The 20,068-nt window shown below is 51.4% G+C and overlaps 1 non-coding gene and 1 pseudogene across 1 annotated transcript; both read right to left on the bottom strand.

Moving 5' to 3' along the window:
• Nucleotides 1–18,547: 18,547 nt before the first annotated feature.
• LOC136954772 (U5 spliceosomal RNA) lies at nt 18,548–18,665 on the bottom strand. The gene has a single exon (XR_010878135.1). It is a non-coding gene; the product is annotated as a U5 spliceosomal RNA (small nuclear RNA).
• Nucleotides 18,666–19,454: 789 nt separating this feature from the next.
• Nucleotides 19,455–19,631, bottom strand: LOC136954768 (U2 spliceosomal RNA; annotated as a pseudogene).
• Nucleotides 19,632–20,068: the final 437 nt, after the last annotated feature.

Here is a 20,068-nt window from a genome sequence, read left to right as displayed (position 1 = left end):
AGATTTTTAGATGACATCATAGGAGCATGGCCACACGACATCAAACATTTCACGGAATTCATACACATACTCAACTCACATCACCCGTCAATAACAGTAAAATACATAATTGACCCACAGCAAATTCACTTTTTGGACACCACAGTATATTTCCACCCAATAAATACAACACATAAGACATTACAGACACGAGTATACTTTAAACCTACAGACACACACGCCCTATTACACAAACACAGTTACCATCCCAAACACACATTTAAAGGTATAGTCAAATCACAAATAATCCGGTTTCATAGAATATCTTCTCACAAAGAAGATTTACACATAGCCATCTCAACACTATTTCACGCACTCAGACAGAGGGGATATTCCAAACGGTTTCTGCGCACAATCAAGAACGACACTTTGGCAGCCCTCTCTCCCACTCAGCCCACACATACACACACCGCACCAAACAAAGACACATACACAACCAATACACACACGACACACACATTACACACAATTCCTGCACTCCAAACACAAGCATCAGTACATACACAACCCGCAGCACGGTCCCTCTCCCTCCTTTCCCCATCCCCTCCGAATCCCTCCCCTTACCCTACACCGGGTCCGTATCCTGCATCCTCCCCCAACCCCCCTCCTAGCCCTGAACCTTCCCGGGACCTTGCTGCGGGACTCCATCCAACACCCCGTCTCTACCCCATATTCAATTCCATCCGCCGTCTTAAACCCCAACTCAACCTTCCCTTTAACCCCTCTCTGCCTGCCCCAAGAGCTACACCCAACCTGGTCCCTCATCCTAACCCCAACCCCTCGGACCCCATACCCAACCCCAACCCTCCCTGTAACCCCACCCCTCCCTTTAACCCTAGGCCTAAACCCAACCCTCGCTTTAAAAGTCCCTCCGACCCCATACCCAACCCCAACCTACCCTGTAACCCCACCCCTCCCCTTAACCCTAGGACTAAACCCAGTCCAGGCCTAAACCCCAAACCCAACCCCTCAAACCCGAGGCCTAAACCCAACCCTCCCTTTAAAAGTCCCTCCAACCCGCCCTTTAACCCCACCCTGCCTTCCCATTCCCACCCTACCTTTAATCCCCTCCCTAGTCCCACACTGGGTGTTGACCCACCCTTTAATCCCACCATCCTTCCTAACCCACCCTTTAAACCCACCCTACCTTCCCACCCCCACCCTACCTTTAATCCCCTGCCTAGTTCCCCACTGTGTGCTGACCCGCCCTTTAACCCCACTATCCTTCCCGACCCGCCCTTTAACCCCACCTTCCCTTCCCATACCCACCCTACCTTTAATCCCCTTCCTAGTTCCCCACTGGGTGTTGACCCACCCTTTAATCCCACCACCCTTCCCAACCCACCCTTTAATCCCACCCTGCCTCCCCATCCCCACCCTACCGTTAATACCCTTCCTGGTCCCCCACTGGATGTTGACCCGCCCCTTAACCCCACCATACCTCCCGATCCTGATTTCAACAATACTCAGGATTCTGGTTTCACCCCCCCGGCCCCACCACCCACAACCAATACCGGCACACCGTTCACCTCAGACACCGTTACGGACCCATTAATAATCATTCCCTTAGTCACCACATTTTCACATAAAACTCGACCCCTACAACATGCATTCAAACATAACTTCACCACGGCCCAACGCACATACCCCGCACTAAAACCCTACAGGATCATTTCCGCATACAGAAAAAATAAAAGTTTAAAAAACATACTCATACACACCAAATTCAGCACTATGCCCCCTCCAGCAGCCAAACCTCATACACTTCATTATAAATACAGAAAATTCATTACAAACCCTCACAGTCACACATCAGCTCCAGTCCCGGACAACCTCACCTTACAAACCTCCAACGTCGTATACATCATCACCTGCACCCTCTGCCACAAACATTATATAGGAGAAACCGGCTCTTCAATAGACACTAGACTCAAACAACATCTGTACAACATTTCACGGGCACATCTACAAACAACACTCGTCACACACTTCCAGGAGCACCCCGTCACTCACCTCATCATATCTGGTGTGGAGTCGGGGTCCGGGTGGTCCAGTGGACAGCGGAAACACGCCGAAAGAAAATGGATCACACAGTTAAACACAATTACACCCCTGGGACTGAATGAAAAAACATAACACTCTTCATCTCATACAAGATCTGCTTCACTTAATGAATGAATTACACCTTCAATAACACTCACCTTGATCAGCACCATCCACTCATCCATCGCCACACAGCATCTGCAAAAGAACAAACACATTACTTCACAACACTTTGGAACATATACATGTACACACTCATACATATTCTTACGCATACATCACCAAAAATAAAATATACACACACATAACTTACCTGGCTATGCATCCATACACACGCACACACTTACATACTGGCACATAGACCTACACACGATAGAACAAATTCAACAACACCTACTTTGGTCCTCCAATCCTCAGCACCATCCACTCAGTCACCACCACCACACAGCACCTGCAAAAGAAAGAACACACACATTATTTCACAAACACGTTTTTTTTGGTATTTCTGCTTTCCTTTCTTTTGTTATATTTTAAAACACAGAAGTAATAGGCCCGTGCTCCTGAAGACCACCCAGTTTTTCTTTTAACCCTACCCTAACCCAAACCTAACCCTAACCCTAACCCTAACCCTAACCCTAACCCTAACCCTAACCCTAACCCTAACCCTTCCTTGTCCCAGGATTTATCCCTGCAGGGTCTGTATTCCTCTTACACTAACATACCCCACACCTCCCACCCTCACTCTTATTCCTCCCCCTTAACTACACCTGCTTTCCTTCCCTCTTTGGTTTCTCTCTCCCTCCCCTCCTTTCTTCTCCCTCCTGCCTAAACCCAACCTTCCCCTCTTTTTTTCCCCCCCACTTCCCCTCCCCCTTTTGTTAGTATTCCCTTTCCCACTTCCCTGACCCTAATCACAACCCAACCTACCCCCCCTCTTCCCCTCTTCTTTTGCCTAAACTCAACCTTCCCCCTTCTTTTTCCTTTCTTTCCTTTTCCCCCCCCCCTCCCTCCCCCTCCCTCCCTTGACCCCTCCTTCTTCTGCTCTTCCCCATCCCCCCAACCCCAACCATAACCTTTCCCCACCTGGCACCCTTCATTAATGTAAGCACTTTTTAATATTCCTATCTGGAGCACTTATTTCTACTGTGAATTTTATTATTTTTTTCCCCTACCCTTATCTTCTTGTATGTTTTCTTACTCTTTTTCCTCCCCCCCCCCCCCCTTTTCCCCTCCCTTTTCTTTCTTCTTTAATCTTCTAATTTTTCACTATGTTTTTTTTTTTTACATAAGTTTAGTCCCTGTGCCTGTGCACCCTGGGTAAAATAATACTTTTTACCTAGTTATTCCCCATACCTAACCCTAACCCTAACCCTAACCCTAACCCTAACCCTAACCCTAACCCTAACCCTTGAATTTTTAAACTAGACGGAGACGAGTGTGATGATACAGCTCCGACATCCAACATTATGAACCTCTCGAGGTCTTATAGACTGAATGAGGTCGAGAAAAAAGTGTTGGAATTGGGACTTACCTTTATTCCTACTCCGAGGCAGCCAGACCGCAGGGAATTACGCCGAGATCTCCATGTGTATCACAGGAGATTGAAGCTTTTAGATCATTTTAATTATGAAAATGAATATGTCCATACACCCTTCACGGACCCGTCTAGTTGGGTACCAAGGAGAGTGTCAAACACAATTGAGACCCTTATTGAAAAAGATCTGGAAGCCTTAAGGGCTTTTAGACCGATGCCGGAACATACTTACAATTTGAGCATAGAGGAACTCCAAGCCATTAAGACTCTGGCGGACGACCCGGCTCTAGTAATCAAACCAGCAGATAAGGGATCACAAATTGTGATTATGGACAGAACACAGTATCTATTGGAAGCAGAGAGGCAATTGGCCAACAGAGATCATTACACACCTTTATTACATTCAATGCAGCCCGAGACACAAATCATGATCCGATCCATCTTGTGTGATATGTTCCGGGATGACATAATAACATCAAAACAGATGACTTACCTGTTGGGGCCGGATGTTCCCAGGCCAAGAGTCTTCTACCTGCTTCCTAAGATACACAAGGCCCTGGACCAATGGACTGTCCCGGGCCGGGTTCCCTGTGGTCGACCAATAGTGAGTGACTGTGGCTCAGAGTCGTCTAACATCGCTGAGTATCTGGACCTGCACATTAACCCTCTTTCACACAAACATGCTTCCTACATAAAGGATACGTATGATTTTGTGGAGAAAGTTGGGTTAATTTCAGTCTCAGCTGATGCGTTTTTGTTTTCTATTGACATCAACTCTCTATACACCAACATAGATACGACCTTGGGCCTACAGTCAATAAGAGCTGCTTTTAATAAATTTCCTGTTCCAGGAAGACCTGATGCGTATATTTTAGAACTGTTAAAGATGAGCCTTGACCGGAATGACTTTGAGTTTAACAACAAACACTACCTCCAGATCCATGGTACAGCGATGGGCAAAAAATTTGCCCCAGCCTATGCCAACTTGTATATGTGTGGGTGGGAAGAATCAGCATTTGTGAAATGCCGCCATCTGCCGTCGCTGTATTTGAGGTACCTTGATGACATCTTTGGTATCTGGGAGGGAGACATGGAGAGTTTTAAAGCATTCTTGGAAGTCTTAAACACACATCATCCGGCCATCAAAATAACACACAACATCCAGAGGGAAACATTGGAGTTTCTAGACACACAGGTATTCTTTTCATCTTGTTTGGGAGCAACAATAAAAACATTAGCCACTAAAGTTTTCTTTAAGGAAACAGATAGGCATGCGTTGCTCCACAAAAACAGTTACCATCCTAAGCATACATATAAGGGTCTGGTCAAATCACAATTGATCAGATTCCATCGCATTTGTACTCACCTTAGTGATGTGGAGGAGGCGACATCGGTCCTCTTTAAAGCCCTGAGGCCTCGGGGATATTCTCGGAGGTTCCTGAGGGGGATAAGGAGTGAAGTGAGGCGGGTGTTCCAAACAAATGGGAGATATGTAGTGCAAAATGATGAGAAGAAAATTATACCTGTGGTCACGACGTTCTCTCATCCTCTTGGACGTTTGGGTGGCCAGCTGAGGCTCAACTTTGGACAGGCCCAGGAGACCCTGGAGGACCTGGGTGGTTTTAAATTGATCTCTGCATACAGGAGAAACAAAAATCTTAAAGATAAACTGGTACACTCGAGCCTGAATAAAAAAACTAAGGTATCCCTAACGGAACAACAACACTTCCAACAGGATGTCTATATTGGGAATAGATATTCTGGGAGGGGGGTACCTATAGGGAATAGCATTGATTTTAAAACTTACAACGTGGTCTATGCTATCAGATGCTCCAGTTGCCAGAAACTGTACATAGGAGAAACCAGATACTCCATGGAGATCCGTTTTAAACAGCACAGGTATCAGGTCAGGAGAGGAAACGAGGATACAGTCCTTTACCGGCACTTTGTAATGCATGGGGTTAACAACATGGGGATTGAGGGTCTGGAGAGCCATAAAGAGTGGACAAAAACTCAAAGGCAGAAGGCTGAAAGGACCTGGATACATCTTTTAAAAACAATTGACCCGCTAGGGCTAAATGAAAAATATTAAAAATCCAAAAAGGCCCTAAATAAACATCAGAAAGTGTTGAAAAAAACTTACCTTGGTCTTCCTTGGGGGTACCTGTAGACACCACAGGTAGTTGGGATCTTCCACATGGCGGGTTTTCATATATATTAATATGTATATATGTTTTTTGTTGTAATAATGATATTATGAATTATGATTTATTACATTTTTGTTGGGTGCTTGTTGCCCCGCCATGTGGGGGATCCCAACTCCAAAAAATGCAGTTGCACTTACCTTTCTTGCTGCATTCAATGTCGAGGGATCCACCTGGGGAGAGAGAAAAGGGGTGAAACATCAGTTTCTTGCACCCTCATAGAGGACAAACTGTATGTTTCAATATTTTGCAAACACTTACCTTACAGACCTTCAAATCTCCTTCTTCTTTTTTTCACATTCTCACAGGAACAATAGACCTCCACAGTCCAACACGGGGGGCTAGCGCCAGTGCAACTCCAACCCTGCAGGGGGTTGAGATCTGTCACCTAACCTAACCCTAACCCTAACCCTAACCCTAACCCTAACCCTAACCCTAACCCTAACCCTAACCCCCCCCCCCCCCCACGCGTGCACACACACTCACATACATAGATTTTCCACTTGTCCCACACACTTTCTGTCATGCAACTCTCTCCTACATCCCCCTTATCATTCACGCACGTTCCTGATCTCCTCCTCTCTCCTCCCCCCTCTCTCTCTCTCCCTCTACCCTCTCCCACTGGTCTCCCCTTCTCCCTCTCCCATGCACACCTCAGTCCTTCCACACATACTGCGGCCTAAGCTTACCCCCTAACCAGACTGCTGCACACCCCACACACACCCTTTTGCCAGGTTTCTGCTCTCATACTTCCACCTGTTGCCACACCCTATGTTAGAACAACCTCACCACTCACCTGCGACTTACTCTCCTCTTAGCACACATATACTGCCTGGGCCTACCCCCTGTCCAGCCTACCACACACTCCACAGTCACACGCCTCTCTGCCATGCCTAGGTTCTCACACTCCTTCTTGTCACTTTCTGTAACCTAACTTCACCCCTCCTCTATCCTCTGCTCCCCTGATCCTTCCCCTCTCCTCTCCCCTCTCTCCTCTCCCATACACACCATCCATCACACATATTGCTGCTTGGGCCTACCCCCCGTCCAGCCTGCCACACACTCCACACACACACCTCTCTGCCACGCCTAGATTCTCACACTACTTCTTGTCACTTCCTGTGCCCTAGCTTCACCCCTCATCTATCCTCTACTCTCCCTTGACCCTTGACCTCATACCTAAACCCAAACCCTTCTCCCCCCCCCCCCCCCCCCCCCCCCCCCATCCATACTCCTTCTGTGTCACTCTCTGTGTCCCAGCTTCACCCCTCATCTATCCTCTGCCCTTGTGGTCCCCTTCCTCTCTCCTCTCACTCTCTCCCACACACACCATCCATCACACATATTGCTGCTTGGGCCTACCCCCCATCCAGCCTGCCACACACTCCACAGCCACACGCCTCTCTGCCATACCTGGGTTCTCACACTCCTTCTTGTCACTTTCTGTAACCTAGCTTCACCCCTCCTCTATCCTCTGCTCCCCTGATCCTCCCCCTCTCCTCTCCCCTCTCTCCTCTCCCATACACACCATCCATCACACATATTGCTGCTTGGGCCTACCCCCCGTCCAGCCTGCCACACACTCCACACACACACCTCTCTGCCACGCCTAGATTCTCACACTACTTCTTGTCACTTTCTGTGCCCTAGCTTCACCCCTCCTCTATCCTCTGCTCCCCTGATCCTCCCCCTCTCCTCTCCCCTCTCTCCTCTCCCATACACACCATCCATCACACATATTGCTGCTTGGGCCTACCCCCCGTCCAGCCTGCCACACACTCCACAGCCACACGCCTCTCTGCCGTGCCTGGTTTCTCACACTCCTTCTTGTCACTTTCTGTAACCTAGCTTCACCCCTCCTCTATCCTGCCACACACTCCACAGTCACACGCCTCTCTGCCATGCCTAGGTTCTCACACTCCCTCTTGTCACTTTCTGTAACCTAGCTTCACCCCTCCTCTATCCTCTGCTCCCCTGATCCTTCCCCTCTCCTCTCCCCTCTCTCCTCTCCCATACACACCATCCATCACACATATTGCTGCTTGGGCCTACCCCCCGTCCAGCCTGCCACACACTCCACACACACACCTCTCTGCCACGCCTAGATTCTCACACTACTTCTTGTCACTTTCTGTGCCCTAGCTTCACCCCTCATCTATCCTCTACTCTCCCTTGACCCTCGACCTCATACCTAAACCCAAGCTTTCCCCCCCCCCCCCCCCCCCAACCCTTCCCTACCTCAACCCTCTGTGTCCCCCCTTGATCTCCCTCCCTCTCTCCTACCCTAAACACAACCCTTGACCTCACAAAACCCCCCCCCCCCCCACCCATACTCCTTCTGTGTCACTCTCTGTGTCCCAGCTTCACCCCTCGTCTATCCTCTGCCCTTCTGGTCCCCTTCCTCTCCTCTCTCACTCTCTCCCACACACACCATCCATCACACATATTGCTGCTTGGGCCTACCCCCCATCCAGCCTGCCACACACTCCACAGCCACACGCCTCTCTGCCGTGCCTGGTTTCTCACACTCCTTCTTGTCACTTTCTGTAACCTAGCTTCACCCCTCCTCTATCCTGCCACACACTCCACAGTCACACGCCTCTCTGCCATGCCTAGGTTCTCACACTCCCTCTTGTCATTTTCTGTAACCTAGCTTCACCCCTCCTCTATCCTCTGCTCCCCTGATCCTTCCCCTCTCCTCTCCCCTCTCTCCTCTCCCATACACACCATCCATCACACATATGGCTGCTTGGGCCTACCCCCCGTCCAGCCTGCTACACACTCCACACACACACACCTCTCTGCCACGCCTAGATTCTCACACTACTGCTTGTCACTTCCTGTGCCCTAGCTTCACCCCTCATCTATCCTCTACTCTCCCTTGACACTTGACCTCATACCTAAACCCAAACCCAAACCCTTCTCTCTTTTCCCCCCCCCCAAACCCCCCCCCCCCCCCCCCACCCATACTCCTTCTGTGTCACTCTCTGTGTCCCAGCTTCACCCCTCATCTATCCTCTGCCCTTGTGGTCCCCTTCCTCTCTTCTCTCACTCTCTCCCACACACACCATCCATCACACATATTGCTGCTTGGGCCTACCCCCCATCCGGCCTGCCACACACTCCACAGTCACACGCCTCTCTGCCATGCCTGGGTTCTCACACTCCTTCTTGTCACTTTCTGTAACCTAGCTTCACCCCTCCTCTATCCTGCCACACACTCCACAGTCACACGCCTCTCTGCCATGCCTAGGTTCTCACACTCCCTCTTGTCACTTTCTGTAACCTAGCTTCACCCCTCCTCTATCCTCTGCTCCCCTGATCCTTCCCCTCTCCTCTCCCCTCTCTCCTCTCCCGTACACACCATCCATCACACATATTGCTGCTTGGGCCTACCCCCCGTCCAGCCTGCCACACACTCTACACACACACCTCTCGGCCACGCCTAGATTCTCACACTACTTCTTGTCACTTCCTGTGCCCTAGCTTCACCCCTCATCTATCCTCTACTCTCCCTTGACCTCATACCCAAACCCAAACCCTTCTCCCCCCCCCCCCCCCCCCCCCCCCCACCCATACTCCTTCTGTGTCACTCTCTGTGTCCCAGCTTCACCCCTCATCTATCCTCTGCCCTTGTGGTCCCCTTCCTCTCTTCTCTCACTCTCTCCCACACACACCATCCATCACACATATTGCTGCTTGGGCCTACCCCCCCATCCAGCCTGCCACACACTCCACAGTCACACGCCTCTCTGCCATGCCTGGGTTCTCACACTCCTTCCTGTCACTTTCTGTAACCTAGCTTCACCCCTCCTCTATCCTGCCACACACTCCACAGTCACACGCCTCTCTGCCACGCTTCGGTTCTCACACTCCTTGTCACTTTCTGTAACCTAGCTTCACCCCTCCTCTAATTTCTACTCTCTTGATCCTTCCTCTCTCTCCCCTCCTCTCACCCTCTCCCAAACACACCATCCCTCACACCTACTGTTACCACTGGGGCCACCCCACAGTCCTGCTTTCTACACCCGCACACACCCACCGGTTTGCACACGTGCACGCACACGCACACACACCCTCTCCATCCGGTTATGGATCCTCTCCTTGTGGTATTAACGTTCCTCTCTCTCTCTTCTCTCTCCCCTCCAGGGTGTCCTTTATTTAATCCTCACCTTCCTTCCTAGACCGACACGACCCAGCCCTCCATCACCTACACGTGCCTCCCACCTTCTCTCGTGCCTGCGCCCACCTACCCACCCCCCTGTCCCTCCATTACCCTCTCTCTCTCTCTCCCTCTCTCTCTCTCTCTCTCTCTCTCCACCTCTCATCTTTTCCCTAGTTTATACCTACTCAATTACCGCTTCTGGTGAATCACCTGAGGCCTCCTGGGGGACTGGTGATGTGTATTTTTACAATTTTTTCCACATTCTCTACGCCACCCAGGCTGCCCCTGTTGATTCATAGCCGTAGGCCGCCCCCATTTTACCTGTGCTCCCTTCTTTTGGCAACCGCCTGACGAGTCCCGGCTTCTAATGGGGGACGAAACCGGTCGCGGCCAGTTAGCCATCGCGTTCGCTCCGTTTATTCTGGTCAGGGCTTACAGGTAGCTCTACCCGGAGTGCGATGTCTACGTTTTGGACTGCAACTTTTATTTGCTCTGAGAAGCACCCTCACACTCTCTTTACCTCTCTCTCTCTCTCTCTCTCTCTCTCTCTCTCTCTCTCTCTCTCTCTCTCTCTCTCTCTCTCTCACTATCACACACTCTCTCTCTCTCTCTCTCTCTCTCTCTCTCTCTCTCTCTCTCTCTCTCTCTCTCTCTCACTATCACACACACTCTCTCTCTCTCACTATCACACACACTCTCTCTCTCTCTCTCTCTCACTATCACACACACTCTCTCTCTCTCTCTCTCTCTCACTATCACACACTCCCTCTCTCTCTCTCTCTCTCTCTCTCTCTCTCTCTCTCTCTCTCTCTCTCACTATCACACACTCTCTCTCTCTCTCTCTCTCTCTCTCTCTCTGTCTCTCTTGCCCTCTCTCTCTCTTGTGCTCACTCCCTTACACGCACGCTCCCCTACTCTCCTCTCTCATCATACTCATGTATGTCTGCGGTGTCCACCTTCTGACACTCTCCTTTCCTCTTCATCACACTCGTGTGTTGCTGCTAACCACCCCTTCCTTCCACAGCTCAATCCCCCCCGGACCGTTCCTCTCATCAACAGGACTGGGTTTAGACATTTTTGTCTTCTCATTTCCCCTTTGTTATTTTGGAACTTGGTCCATTTATCCCCCATATCAGTGTTAACTACCTGGTAAGGTGGGACACCCACCCACCCACCCACTCACTCACACACTCCTCCATTCACTCACTCACACCTCTCTCTCCCTCTCTCCTTTTTCCCCTCCTCCTCTCCCCTAGAATGTCTCCCTCACCCCGCCGCCCCCGGGATGATTCCCACTCCTCCCGTCGCCTACGAGATGGTCCACATTCTTCCACCCACCACCACCAATCCCCCGGACTCCGCCCACGCCCCCTGACGACACCCCTGTCCCCCCCTCCTCGTCTCCCGCCCTCTCCGCCCCCCCTTGCTTCGTCGCCTATTATCATCCCTGGGAACAATGAGTTATCCACGCCCCTACGTCACCTTCTCCTTGGCCATCCAGATAATGTTATCCCCCCCACAGCCACTGCCGCGTCATCCACACCGGTGATAGCGGTGCGCGCTGCAGACGCGCGTCCGCTTCCCGCGTACACCTGCCATGAACACAGGGGCACCAAACACCTTTGGTCTTTGACCCCGGTCAGGAGGACGGTGATAATGGGGGATTCCAACCTCCATCGCCTCCCACCAATCCTCTTTGACCATGTACAAGTGGATTGCTACCCGGGGGCTACATTTTCCCATGCCACTAACATTCTTAGCGGCATTGCAGCCCCTGTCTCACATGTCAAACAGGTCGTCCTGTCCTTTGGCCTTAAGGACCGATCTGCAACTCCGGACGCTTCCGTCCTACAGGCTCGGACCATGCTTAGACGGGCCTCCACTGCCTTTCCACACGCGTCCATCTGGGTCCCTCTCATCAACACGGACCCCGGCCTACCACCCACTGAGAGGGACAACGTGACACACATCAACCGGTCCCTCCCCACCTTCACGTCCACCATCCCCCTTCTTCCTGAATTGCTGTTCCACACTGAAGCGGACCATCTCCACTGGTCCACTCCTACGGCCCAGGCCATCCTGAAACACTGGTCCAACTTCTTGAACCTGGTGGGTCCCCCCAATCAGGCTCTGGTTGAGAGGAAGGGCCTGGTCAACCTCTCCACCCATTTCAGACCATCCCCTGATCAGGTCTCCCTCCTGCTTAAGGGCCTCTCCTTCGTCCCCACCCTTAACATAGGGCACAGGAGCCCTCCCAGCATGCGCCTTGAAATTGCGGCCTACCACCGCAGACTCAAACTGGCCGCATTTTTCGAAGGACGGGAACAGACGGATCCATCTAAACGCCCTCGGTTTCTCCCCAAATCCTTCTGGATGCCCAGGGACAACCAGCTGCCCCCGGTCATCCACAATCTGGTGAGGACGGATCTTCGGTCTGCCGACTCTCTCCCTAATGTCGGAGATGACACCCCTAACCTCACCCAGGAGGAAGTCGTGGCCCTCAGACAACTGCGCCACGACGCACATCTGATCATCAAACCGGCGGACAAGGGTTCCGCTGTAGTGATCATGGACCGGGAACATTACATCCAAGAAGCGGAAAGGCAGCTCACCATGCCGGAGTACTACCGCGCACTCGATATGCCTCTGTACTTCACTACCGCCGCCGAGATTAATCGGATTCTCGCGCGCTTGACGAGACTGGGCCACTTGGTGCCCAGACAGCGATTTTATCTGATGGGGGAGGACGACCCCAAACCCAGGAAATTTTATCTCTTACCTAAGATCCATAAGGATCCAGCCTCCTGGCCCGTCCCTTATCAGATACCTGCTGGTAGACCCATCGTATCCGACTGCGGTAGTGAGACCTATGGCATTTCGGAGTACATTGACTCCTTCCTCAACCCGCTTTCCCACCTGCACCCCAGCTATGTGAAAGACACGTATGACTTCATAGCCAAGGTTAGAGCCGCGCTACTCAATGAGAGCGACCTCCTCTTCTCCATGGATGTGGATAGCCTCTACACCAACATTGAGGCTCCCGAGGGTTTGCGAGCGATCGAGCAAATACTGCTGTTGCACCCCAAAGAGGGCCGCCCTGACAGGTACATCATGCAGTTGCTCGAAATCGCGCTCACCAAAAACGACTTTGAGTTTAACGGTAAACATTACCTGCAACTCAAAGGCGTGGCCATGGGTAAGAAGTTCGCCCCCGCCTACGCGGACATATATATGGCTAGGTGGGAAGCGGACGTTCTTCCCAAGTGCCCTCTGCAACCCTCCCACTACCTCAGATACCTGGATGACATCTGGGGGGTGTGGCCACACCCACGGGAGGACTTCAACACCTTTGTGGACGTCCTCAACTCCCACCACGCCTCCATTAAGGTAAAGTCTGTTCTTCATGGGACCAGCATGGACTTCCTGGACACCACCACCTTCAAAGGCCCGGATTTCCCCACATCCCGCCGCCTGGACGTCAAGGTTTTCTTCAAGGACACGGATACACACGCCCTCCTGCACATGGAGAGCTACCACCCGAAACACACGTTTCCCGGGGTAGTTAAATCACAGCTGCTGCGATTCCATAGAATCTGCACGCAGCGTGATGACTTCCTTGCTGCCACCCACACCCTTTTCCAGGTCCTGGTCCAGAGGGGCTACTCACGCCGCCTCCTCAGAAGTGCTCTTAGCACATTCCGAGTGGTGCGGCCCCCCAGGGAAACCCTCCACAACATCCCCCTCGTGACCACCTTCAGCCGCCGCAGTCGTCTCCTCAATCAAAGACTCAAGGACAACCTCCAGACGCATCTGAGGGGGTCGGGCACGCTCGAGGACGCGTCCCTCATCTCGGCCTACCGCAAAAACCGCAGTCTGGGCCAGTTTCTGGTCCGCAGCGGTCTGAGGCCCCTCAACCCCACACCCGTACAGGCCCCCGCACACTTCGGATCCCTTGATGTTGTGCGGTGCCCTGCACTCGGATCCACACTCCACCTCGCCCATCTGCCGCCCTCAACATGTAACGCTGTCTACATGCTCACCTGCACTTCATGTGACCTGCGTTATGTTGGAGAGACAGGCACTTCCCTCCAAACACGCCTCACTCAACACCTCTATGAGGTCAATAACTGCCGCCGTCTGGACACTCATCTTGTCCCCCACTTTCTTCGTCATGGGGTTGACTCCCTACACATGTGCGGCCTTGAGTGCGGACCCACCTGGACACTCCAACAACGCCGCGCATGTGAACAGAAATGGATCTGGAGACTATCCTCACTCTACCCCAAGGGCCTCAACGCCCGCCCCTTGGCTCCACCTTAATCACCTGCCTGATTAAAGAGGACCCGGTGCTTCGCCATCTCAATGGCCGCTGGCACGGGCCTCAAAAACCCCCCCCCGGCCCCCCCGCCACCATGTGACCCCCGGACAACAATGCCCCTGCATCGACCACCACCTCACGCCTGCGTCAGCTTCCGCGGCTGAGCGCGCTATACTCTACTATACTCCGCTATACTACCTTTCCACAGGCCCCCTTGCCCCCCGTCAGCGCCTCCCTCACCACGGTAATCATCACCCCCTCCACGACACACCGTCACCCCACCCACCTGAGCTTTGACACTGTTTCACTGGCGTGCCTAGGTGGATACAGAGACGGGCTATCCATGTGCCCACCTCTGTTTTCCTGTCCCCCTGAGTGTTCTCCTCCACTCCGGAGGTTGGGTGGCTTGCGTACCACTGGACACCCGGCCTGGGTCCCCTTTTGGGTTCCTGGAGGGGCTGAGCCCCTGTCTCTTGGCGTTGTATCCCGGGGTCCCTGGAAGATGCCAGTGCACTCACTCTGATCCTTGCTTACCGGTTCTCCGATCTGCTTGGTGATGGGATTTCTCAGACATACAACCCTAACCCTAACCCTAACCCTAACCCTAACCCAATGAACGTCTCCATCGAGAGGAGCCCGTTATCCATCCGACCTGTTGGAGGAAAATACAAGATTGGCAGTTAGACGTAGTGAAACCCATAGTGGTGGTGGGGGACAATAATCTCTCGGCAATCCCTACTTTTAAGGATGATTTTATCCAAGTTGACAGTTTCCCAGGGGCGAACTGCCATCATTTAAGGGGGGTGCTAGAGAAATTGACACCAAACTCTAACACAGAGCATGTCATCCTGTCAGTGGGGATGGTTAACTGTCTCGACAGACAGCAACCCACGACCACCGTGAAACAACTGCAGCAGCTTTGGAAAACCTGTCAAAAACAATTTCCCAAGGCTGTTATCTACATGCCATTCATTAATTTCTCTAAAGACTCCATCGAGAGGAGCCCGTTATCCATCCGACCTGTTGGAGGAAAATACAAGATTGGCAGTTAGACGTAGTGAAACCCATAGTGGTGGTGGGGGACAATAATCTCTCGGCAATCCCTACTTTTAAGGATGATTTTATCCAAGTTGACAGTTTCCCAGGGGCGAACTGCCATCATTTAAGGGGGGTGCTAGAGAAATTGACACCAAACTCTAACACAGAGCATGTCATCCTGTCAGTGGGGATGGTTAACTGTCTCGACAGACAGCAACCCACGACCACCGTGAAACAACTGCAGCAGCTTTGGAAAACCTGTCAAAAACAATTTCCCAAGGCTGTTATCTACATGCCATTCATTAATTTCTCTGACAGGTTGGCTAAGGACCAGCAAAAATTATTTGACGCTTTTAACTTTTATATTGATAGTAAATCTCCTTTTCAAACGTTACCTGAGATGGATAAACTCCAATTCCAGGTGACGGGACGGGATCCAGTTCTCTGGACCACGGAAACCGCAGAAAGAATGCTAAAATTATGGATTAGTGATTTATTAATATAAACATCTAAAGGTTGCATACCCCCTGCTGTTTTCCGGGTAGGAGGTGAGGGATTCCTGGGGAAAGAGAAAGTTATTTAACAATACCAGGAATCAGGAAAGAGTGTATATATGCACATACCTACTTACCTGTGATACTTACCTGTGATGACCAGTGGGGGGCAGAAGGGTTCCTGTAGGACAAAAAAAGAAAAAAAGATCAGCACAGATCCAAAGTATAGGGTATTTAGTTGTTTACTTACCCTAGATACTTACCTACTAGGATACCTACCTTGATGGCAATATAATAATCCTCCTCTTCACCTTCTTTTCTGGGGACAAAAAATCATTGAATAGAAACACAGGACTTGTGCCAGCGCAACTCCAGTCCAACATTGGGCTGAGACCTTTCTACAAACCTAACCCTAACCCTAACCCTAAACCCTAACCCTAACCCTAACCCTAACCCCTCGGACCCCATACCCAACCCCAACCCTCCCTGTAACCCCACCCCTCCCTTTAACCCTAGGCCTAAACCCAACCCTCGCTTTAAAAGTCCCTCCGACCCCATACCCAACCCCAACCTACCCTGTAACCCCACCCCTCCCCTTAACCCTAGGACTAAACCCAGTCCAGGCCTAAACCCCAAACCCAACCCCTCAAACCCGAGGCCTAAACCCAACCCTCCCTTTAAAAGTCCCTCCAACCCGCCCTTTAACCCCACCCTGCCTTCCCATTCCCACCCTACCTTTAATCCCCTCCCTAGTCCCACACTGGGTGTTGACCCACCCTTTAATCCCACCATCCTTCCTAACCCACCCTTTAAACCCACCCTACCTTCCCACCCCCACCCTACCTTTAATCCCCTGCCTAGTTCCCCACTGTGTGCTGACCCGCCCTTTAACCCCACTATCCTTCCCGACCCGCCCTTTAACCCCACCTTCCCTTCCCATACCCACCCTACCTTTAATCCCCTTCCTAGTTCCCCACTGGGTGTTGACCCACCCTTTAATCCCACCACCCTTCCCAACCCACCCTTTAATCCCACCCTGCCTCCCCATCCCCACCCTACCGTTAATACCCTTCCTGGTCCCCCACTGGATGTTGACCCGCCCCTTAACCCCACCATACCTCCCGATCCTGATTTCAACAATACTCAGGATTCTGGTTTCACCCCCCCGGCCCCACCACCCACAACCAATACCGGCACACCGTTCACCTCAGACACCGTTACGGACCCATTAATAATCATTCCCTTAGTCACCACATTTTCACATAAAACTCGACCCCTACAACATGCATTCAAACATAACTTCACCACGGCCCAACGCACATACCCCGCACTAAAACCCTACAGGATCATTTCCGCATACAGAAAAAATAAAAGTTTAAAAAACATACTCATACACACCAAATTCAGCACTATGCCCTCTCCAGCAGCCAAACCTCATACACTTCATTATAAATACAGAAAATTCATTACAAACCCTCACAGTCACACATCAGCTCCAGTCCCGGACAACCTCACCTTACAAACCTCCAACGTCGTATACATCATCACCTGCACCCTCTGCCACAAACATTATATAGGAGAAACCGGCTCTTCAATAGACACTAGACTCAAACAACATCTGTACAACATTTCACGGGCACATCTACAAACAACACTCGTCACACACTTCCAGGAGCACCCCGTCACTCACCTCATCATATCTGGTGTGGAGTCGGGGTCCGGGTGGTCCAGTGGACAGCGGAAACACGCCGAAAGAAAATGGATCACACAGTTAAACACAATTACACCCCTGGGACTGAATGAAAAAACATAACACTCTTCATCTCATACAAGATCTGCTTCACTTAATGAATGAATTACACCTTCAATAACACTCACCTTGATCAGCACCATCCACTCATCCATCGCCACACAGCATCTGCAAAAGAACAAACACATTACTTCACAACACTTTGGAACATATACATGTACACACTCATACATATTCTTACGCATACATCACCAAAAATAAAATATACACACACATAACTTACCTGGCTATGCATCCATACACACGCACACACTTACATACTGGCACATAGACCTACACACGATAGAACAAATTCAACAACACCTACCTTGGTCCTCCAATCCTCAGCACCATCCACTCAGTCACCACCACCACACAGCACCTGCAAAAGAAAAAACACACACATTATTTCACAAACACGTTTTTTTTGGTATTTCTGCTTTCCTTTCTTTTGTTATATTTTAAAACACAGAAGTAATAGGCCCGTGCTCCTGAAGACCACCCAGTTTTTCTTTTAACCCTACCCTAACCCAAACCTAACCCTAACCCTAACCCTAACCCTAACCCACTTGATCTTAGCCAAAAGGCCGAGAAGCGATGACCGCATTATCGGACGCCCCCGGCGCGCGGACCCTCCGTGCACCACCTGGGCCGCTCGGTCACCACACCGAGAACGGCCGAAACCACGGAAGCGGAAAGCCGAGGCCAAAAGCCGCAGGACAAGCAGGGACCACGGAAGCGGAAAGCCGAGGCCAAAAGCCGCAGGACAAGCAGGGACCACGGAAGCGGAAAGCCGAGGCCAAAAGGCAACAGAATTGAAACAGCTACAGAAGAAGCAAAGACAAAACCTGCCTTACCCGCAGGCACGCACCTAACCCCAAAGCCAACCTCACCCTGCTTTTGTCACAAGTCCATCAGGCTCTGCCCTCCCTCGGGCAAAGCCTCCCAAAAATACCACGTTCCACTCGTCGGCGCTCCCCTCCACGGAAGTCTTTAGTAAAAGGCGAAAGGCTTGTGCGTGCTGAAGGGGAACCAGAGCGTCGATTTGAAACGACCCAAACGGCCTACCCCCAACCCCTCCGTTGGCCCTGACTCACCCGTCCGCGGGGGCGAACCGGGGAGAACCGGGGCGAACCGCATCCTTCTCGGGAAAAAAAAGGCGCGGAAACGCCACGGGCCGCAGAGGGGCTCGGCCCGCCCGCTTGGCTTTTCTTTCCTTACCGCACTTTCTCCATTTCATTGATGGCTTTTTCTCCATTAAGATCCGTACGTGTTTATCGTATGCGCCTTCCAGCCAGTCCACTCCGTGTTGGTGTCGACTGACACGGCGATAAAAAACTCATTCCGATTGCCTTCCAGTTTTTCACCTCGGCCCCGCTGAATGTCAGCCAGCTCGCTCTCTCTCTCTCTCTCTCTCTCTCTCTCTCTCTCTCTCTCGTCACTCACTCAGTCACTCACTCACTCAGTCACTCAGTCACTCACTCAGTCACTCCCTTTTTTTTTTTTTTTTTTTTTTTTTTTTTTATATCTAAAAGGGCGGGAAAACGCCACCGGCCGACAGGGCTCCGCCCACACCCCCTTTTCACCCCGTTTTTTTGGTAGGGATCGCTTGTTCCGCTTTGTTGGGGGGCCCCCCCCTTTTGAGGGTTTTTTGACCCTCACCCCAAAAACCCTAGCCCTAACCTAAACCCCTCTCCCCCAAACCTCACTCATTCAGACATTCCCTCCTTCCCTCCCTCCTTCCTTCCCTCCCTCCCTCCCTCCCTCCCTCCCTCCCTCCCTCCCTCCCTCCCTCCCTCCCTCACTAGCTTTTCTCTTTGACACGCTTAGAAAGATTGCACCCTTCCCGGAGACGCTGCAATACCGGGGCGATGCGCGGAGCGGACGGAGCGAGCCCCTGTTCCGACTCCCTGTTGCAAAAATCCGTTTAATATGTTGTCCTCGCATGGAGGACATATCAGATATTAAACTGATAAGAACAGATTTTTTTTTAGTTTTAAAAGTTTTATTCACAACATACACAACACAAGAAAGGCGTGGGCCCTAAACCCCACTCACCCAACCGACACTGTCCGCACAAACCCCAATCCCCATAAACCCCAATCCCCATAAACACCTCATAGACACCACAATAAACCATCGCCCTTCCCAAAACCCCCACACCCCCAGCCCCTTACACACACAAGTGAAATCCTTAAATAAAACAAATAATAGGAATAACAGGAAACAATAAACGCACACCAACCACCCGTAGTGGCAATACACAAAATCTGAGGCTTCACACAGGGGCAGGGTACACAGGGACACAATCAGGACCTCACTGGGCCAAAGGCCACGCTCAGGGCCAATCCCAGCAAAACACAAAAAACACAGACAGGGTGACCCTCCCACACAAAAACCAACACCACCCAAAAAAAACCCCGCCCCTCACAGGAGGCCAAGAC

This window comes from Osmerus mordax, chromosome 12, assembly GCF_038355195.1.
Source record: "Osmerus mordax isolate fOsmMor3 chromosome 12, fOsmMor3.pri, whole genome shotgun sequence".
NCBI lineage: Eukaryota > Metazoa > Chordata > Actinopteri > Osmeriformes > Osmeridae > Osmerus > Osmerus mordax.
The sequence above is the reverse complement of the archived record's forward strand: the minus strand, read 5'-3'. Positions and strand labels throughout refer to the sequence as shown.